The following is a 7,169-nucleotide window of genomic DNA, read 5'->3' as shown; positions in this document are numbered from 1 at the left end:
ATGCCTTAACCTAATCCCTCATTAAGATAATTTATTTCCACCCTCAAGGTCTCACATCCCAGCTAGCACTAGGCAAATAATTAGTAACAAACAATTCATTTGATCAATTTCAACTCCTCTTTTTTAATGAATTGTCAACCAATGCAGTACAATTTTCTCAAACATATTTATAATTCAATGTTATTTTCAAATTTTTGTGGTGCATTTGTAGTCTGTTGTTTATCCAGGAAGAGTTGGGTGCTTGATGGTTGAGTGGATGCAGAAGGTGCATGATACAATTGTGTTCTCTGTCTGCAAAGTAGGACGAAGGGGTCAATTTTACTTGGTGAATACTCAGGTTTTCAAGATTTTAATATTATTTCCCCTAAATAAAGTTGAGTACGTGAACATTTTAATCCATAACTCATAGATGACGAGGGGATCACATTGCCCAAGAGACTCACAGCTCCCTTTGTAGTAAGGTGGGAAAGGGACCTACTTCTGTCTTGCTGCTGTGAGAGAGCATCCTGGCAGCAGGATGGTTGCAAGCCTGTGTGCTAATTAAGGTAGCCTTAGGAAGTTACTGCATCAGAAGCATTTCTTGATGAATCTCCAGCAAGTATCCAAACACTTGCTGAAGTACTGACTAAGCTCCTTGCTCATCTGCCCTACTGCCTGCTGTGGAGAAACCTGTGGGAGTCTAGTTAGTAAACGTGGCATCCAGAGGACTGAAAGGTTGTGAAATGAATTGGGGTCTCTGACACAGCCCTATCTGGGCCACCACAACAGCCCTGGAAGGTATTTTCAAACTACATTTTTTCATTTTATATCAGCCAGAATGAGAGCAGTTATCAAGCTAATGAAATTCTTACATCGCTGTCAGCTGATGGGAATATAGTCATGCAATACTGTTTCCTAAAACAGCCACATAAAGCCACCAACTATAAATGCAACTTATAAAACAGAGGAAGAGACATACAGAGGTTATGGTATGAAGGCAACAGGCTGAGATCCAGTAGGTCTACATTAGAATCACCCTGCCCAGCATCTCTGTGTCAGCCATCCTCTCTTTCTCTGAAATGGGAGAGAAATGTTTTGTCATTTTTCACATGTGGCTGATTGGGAATCAGCAAGGCAGAGCTGGTTATGTGTTACCCCAAAACAAACAGTGATAGTGGTTCAAATAATCTCCCTGAACCAAGTACTGTAACTCCAGAAGATTCAAGTAAAGTTACACTTATGGGAACACACAGAATATAACTAAAGCGCCCAGCCTCACCTCAGCCTTGCAGAAACATAAAGCTGCAGCTGTTCAGTGACAGATAAGCATTTTAGCTCTTCAAATTAAGCACTTTTAAAACTATTCTATAAATTTTTCCTTCAGTGTTTTATCCTTTGCATGCCTGGATGCAAGGCAGAGAAAAGGTGTGGGGTCTTTGGGACTGGGGGTGTTGGTAGGTGGGTAAAGTGACAAACTGTACAGTTCTGATTGGGGTAGTTACATCCCCACAACATTTATGTTTTGTACATTACAATATCAAAATATGAACTTAATTTCCAAAGACTTTCCCTAAGATGAACTATTAAAAATCTGTTACATTAATGCCAATTAAGAAACTCTACTAAAGTACTAGCACTCAATATTCCTAATGAACACACCACTAAAAATAAACAAATCTCAACACACATACAGATCCCTACTCCAAAAAAAGTCTAGAGAAAATCAAAGAAAAACAAGGAAGTATTTTGACAGTTTTCCCCCCATTCACTTGTGGGTTTAGAGGAGTTCTAGAGTAGCAAGATCTCAAAAGGAAAGGTAAACCAGAACCCAATATTTCTCCACATGAAGAATGTACTCTTGACCTCCTGCTAAACTGGCATCGCACTCTGACTATGGAGGAGTAACAGAAGTGTAAGGAACAGACTCCCAGGTTCCAGCTACAGTGCTAGTGAAATATAAAGAATAAAATGCAACAGAATAATTTGTCCTGATTCTATTCATCCTGTAAAATTGGTAAGATACAATGCACCATTTATTGAAAACCTACATAGAAGACCTAATTCTTTTATTTCACTTCTCTCCTAGCTACAAAAATGCCCAAGTAAATTCTGTTGCACAATGTGTGGGACAGTGTTCCTCCATGTTTTCATCCTCATATTTTAACCTACTCTTTCAATTAGTATCACTACAGCCTTCTCAAGGAAAAGAGAAGAAAGGTAGACCAGGAGCCAAAATGAGCGATCTAGTAACTAGATCACTGGGTAAAGGTCTCCTATTCCAGCACTTCCAGTTGTCATGGTGAAAGTGATACTAAATGATTTTAAAAAATCTTGCTCAGTATAAAACTAGTAACTAGGATGCCAGGTTTTAATCTGTATTCTCCAGTTATGAAGAAACGAAAAGGGTGAGGGTAGAGGAGCAAATACGGTGATAAAGCCATAAGCAATCCAGTGTGGGTTGCTCCTCTAACTAAAAGGAGTAGCATTTTCCCAAAGGCTCACATCCCCAGGTAGCTACCTCAGCTCTTTTTCTGTTGCTGTCTTACAACATCCATGGGCAGAAGAATTAAGCTTTTTGTGAGAAATAACAGAGGTAATGGATGTACTGCCAGGCCTCCCTGCTGTGGCAATTTGGAGAGGATGATGCATTACGCACCATCTTATTTGCTGTTGTGATGAGCTTCAGACATGTACCATTATTTATTACATGATACTGAGAAAATAATGCATGTTACCAACTCTATTGAAGAGAGATTACAATAACAGAAATGAACATGGAGAAGAAGAGATGGTAGACAAGTTCTTACTGTGAAAATAAATAAATGAAACAGAAAAGATAAAAGTTTAACATTGAAAATTACTTACGAAGAATCCCCTGCACCACAGAATTTTAATTAGGAAAAATAAGATAAATAAAAAAAATCGACCTAAACTCCCCAAACTGTGCAAAAAACCAAGTATCCACACTTTCAAAAAACCCCACATTTTAACACTTCAAGTTACTAGCAGAAAAAGAACAGTTAAACTGATCCAACAACCACAGCTCCAGAAGAAGAAATCTAGCAGATTAAAGAGACTGCACACTAAATCATGTACAGCTCCCTTCAGCCACCTGCATACCTACCAAACATGGCTCATTCACTTTCAGTTTGGCACAGCTATTCTCAAAGGACCCGCAATAAAGATGACTGAAAGGAGCCATCCTTCCAACCATGAAGCCTCACCATACCTAAAAAGATGTCTTTTCCCATCAACCAACGTGTACATTAAGATTAATCTGTCTTCACAGTGGATCTCCACAGAAGAGAAGTTTTGCACAGAGAGGGGCAGTCTAGTGCTCTTCTGTGGTGATTGAATTTGGTATTTTCAGAATAGTAGTTAAGACTCAACAGTATTTTCATTGTCTTGAGTTCCTTTGAAAAATCCCTGTCCCAAGCCTTAGTCTGATTACTGAAACCCGCTTTTTATCTGTTGCATCCAACATTATGTAATGAAAAGAACTAAGGTTATTGCTCTCCAACACACCTTGGTTTTCATTTCTTTCCTTATCCTACCACAGTGCACAGTGCAGAAATAAAATCTGGTGAATCATACCACATTGTACCTTTCTGATACACAGCTACACCTATTCTCCATACAAATTTAGCTCTCAGTAGGAAGAAAGCTAGTTCTCTTAACATTTCTATTTAGAAGTCAAACCATGTATCATTTGTACATAATCTACGCTTCAGCTTCTTGGAAAAAAATTCTGTGAAAGAATAGATGATATTCAAGCTGTGTTGTACCAAGTCTAAGATGGTCTATTCAAATAGCCTTTACCTATGTGCCTAGGGATCCAAAAGCTTTAGGCGATAACCGGTCTCATCCCTGGCAAGCATGCAAGCAAGCATGACTGCTTAATCTCAGGCTGCTTTAATCCCAGGAAAGATGAAGTCTGAAAACCAAGCTTGCAGAGACAGGCATGACTTATTTATTAAGGATAAGAAGTCCAGGGAAATCAGGTGTGACTCACAGTAAGGATGAACTACTTTTAAATCAGTTCTTATCTACATAGTTACACAGAATTTGTTTTCTTTTATATAAATTTCCTAACAGCAAGAATACAGTCTTCATTTGAAGAGGCCAAACACTCATACTCAGATTTTGTATATGAGCTGCACTACACAGGATAGTGTAAACTAGATATACAATACTATCAGCTGTTAAGTTGAACTGCTTATTAAGAGCAATTTTTAGTGTATATTTCACTAAAATGATTTTCCAGTACCAAAATTTGGATAGTACATAAAATAAATAATCCTAACTTTAGGCTACATCAACAAACGATTAAAGACATGTTAAAGCCTAAGGAGCTTAAATTCTGCTTGTCACTGCCTGAAGCCTGTATGAACTCTTTATGCATTAAAGCCTTCCAGGGGCCTCAAATCCTCTTTGAGGACATAGAATCATAGAATAGTTTGGTTTAGAAGGGGCCTTTAAAGGTCACCTACTCCAACATCCCCTGCAATGTGCAGGAACATCTTCAATTAGATCAGATTGCTCAGACTCCAGTCAAACATGACCTTGAAAGTTTCTAGGGATGAGGTATCTACCACCTCACTGAGCAACCTGTTCCAGTGTTTTGCCACTCTCATTGTAAAAAATTTCTTCCTTATACCTAACCTAAATCTACTCTCTTTTACTTTAAAACCGCTACCCCTTTTCCTACCGCAACAGTTCCCAGTAAACAGTTTTTCCCCATGTTTCCTGTGGACCCCCTTTAGGTACTGACAGGCTGCAATCAGGAGCATTCTCCTAAGAAGGCTCCCTGGACCCTTCTCTTCTCCAGGCTGAACAATCCCAACTCACTCAGCTTTCCCTTATAGGAGAGGTGCTCCAGCCCTCTGATCATCTTTGTAGCCCTCCTCTGGACTTGCTCCCAGCAAGTCCATGTCCTTCCTGTGCTGGGAGCATCCCAAGCTGAATGCAGTACTCCATGTCCACGATTGTCCAAATCCTGTGGCTGCAATGTCTATCTCAAAATGAAACATCCATCAAGTTCAAAATAAATCGCTATACCTTTACCAATTTGTAAGAATAAGCATTACTGGAGCAGGAAAGGAGTATTTAATATAGAAGCTACATTTAAAGACACAATGAGCAGAGAAGCCATACTGATCTTTAAACAGAACCATTCATCATTGGGTGTTGTGGCTTTTCTGTCCTCAGCCATAGATGTCAGAGACCCATTTCCCCCTCAGTTCTCTTCTGAAGGGGTACTTTTAAACCATAGGTCATTCTTAAAGTCAAGTGGGGCACTTCCAATTCTTAGTACTATCACTGTTCTTCTCATGAGGGACATTAAACTGGACCCTGACATTCAAAGTAAGGCTCAGATGGGTTTGAATAATTCACCTACCTACAAATTTGAGCACCTATACTTTCTATAAACAGCCTATAAGGTAACCCACTTACTAAGCATAGCGTGTGGTGCCCTTAATTTTCTATGCAGAGGGCTCTTTACCTAGAATGCATAGTCCTGCAAAAGACTGTGACAGGTCTCATGTAATGAAGCTACCACAAGGGCTTGGAGTTTTTGAAGTCACAGAGAAGCACACAAGGAGCAAGAGCCTCTGTAGTGTGCAGTAAGCAACACCATATTATGTGTGAAACGGGGCCATGGAGTTTTCACAATGCTTCATCACCGAGATACCACTGCTGCGTCATTCCTGCTCCCCTGCTGTGGACAAGGACTTTTCAGAGGTTTGATTATATCCATATTTATGTTAGCACTGAGTACCAGTAGTTACTGTAGTGCTATGGAAACCTAAAAGAGTTCAGGAACTGAGAATGAAGCAAAAATGAAAAAACAGGAACTGTAGCCTGTCAGGAAAGGTTTATTCTTCTACAAATGGTACCAGTAAATGGAACCTATAAATGTGCCTAAATTCCCAAAGATGATTCTAGTGGCCTACTGATCCACTCACCAATTATTTCATAGGCTATAACCAAACCTATAACCTTTCTCATGTATTAGCACTGTGTTTGTCCTTCACAGGGAGAACACTCTCTTCCAACTAGATCAAAAATACACCTTCCATTTTCTTATGAATACTAGAGACTTTTGGGATGCCTATGTTCCCTCAAGATGTAGATTGCAAAGGACTTAAACACAGATGCTCTTCTTAAAACGTGTGCATGGCTTGGCTTGGTAAATCCAGGTTACTGCTAGTGCTACCTAGAAAATTCAGTAATAAGCTGAGGACAGAGAGACTTGCTCTATTAACATAGAGCAAAGCTGACATACTGTCAGCATGGAATCAACCAGACTGTGCATGCCCAAAGCCTGCTGTAATGCATCCCTCTCCCGTGTCTGAGTGGGTGTCACCCAGAACATGCCATCACCAAGTCTATTTCAGGACAGTTTCCAGCAGAAGCCAAACTTACAACATTCTGTATTCAAAGGTACTGCACTAACAGACGTGCAGGGCAGATCTATTTAATGAACTTCCCCTTTACTGCTGCAGTCACAGGTAAACCACAGATTACCACGAGGCAGGCTGTTATCCATGGATAACAGTGGTATTCATTTTGTGTGCGTGTGTGCACGCATGAGTTCCAGTGCTGTTGGGATTCAAATGTTCAATCTGACACAGCATCTTACTTCAGTTTTCCATTATAAAAGATTTTTGCATAGATATGCTCATATTAATGTCTGTTACCACAGAACTGTATTTAAATGGAATTTATACTGGGGTTCTGAACAAGTACGAAGGCATCTACCACAATTGTCCATGTTCATGCAAAATGCTGACAACAGGCAGAAAGCAGTGTAGCAACATTTCTGGCAGATACCTGCAGATGGTGCACTAAAACACAAAGCAGCACTGCAAGATCTATATGCAGAAAATAAAAAGCAACTTTGAACTCCTTCATGAATACCTTCATAGTTCTGTATTGACAGTATCAATTTCATGTACAAGTGTCTTGCATTTGCTCTTAGAGGTTCACATACTCTTGTTTTGCATTGAGCAGCAGTTACCAATGAAGGTCTCTCTCTCTCCAAGGGAATGTGTTCTGATAGTCATAGTTCAGCAAGAATCACACTATCAGGTGGTGTCAGCATGGCTTTGCCAGCTTCAGCGGAGTTACTGTAGCCAACTCAGTGATGCCTTAGGATCTTTTGGAATCTTGGAGAAGCTCCAAAGACA

Source organism: Manacus candei, unplaced genomic scaffold (genome assembly GCF_025592945.1).
Source record: "Manacus candei isolate 608988 ecotype Guabito, Panama unplaced genomic scaffold, ASM2559294v1 h1tg000049l, whole genome shotgun sequence".
NCBI lineage: Eukaryota > Metazoa > Chordata > Aves > Passeriformes > Pipridae > Manacus > Manacus candei.
This window is presented reverse-complemented; position numbering follows the sequence as displayed.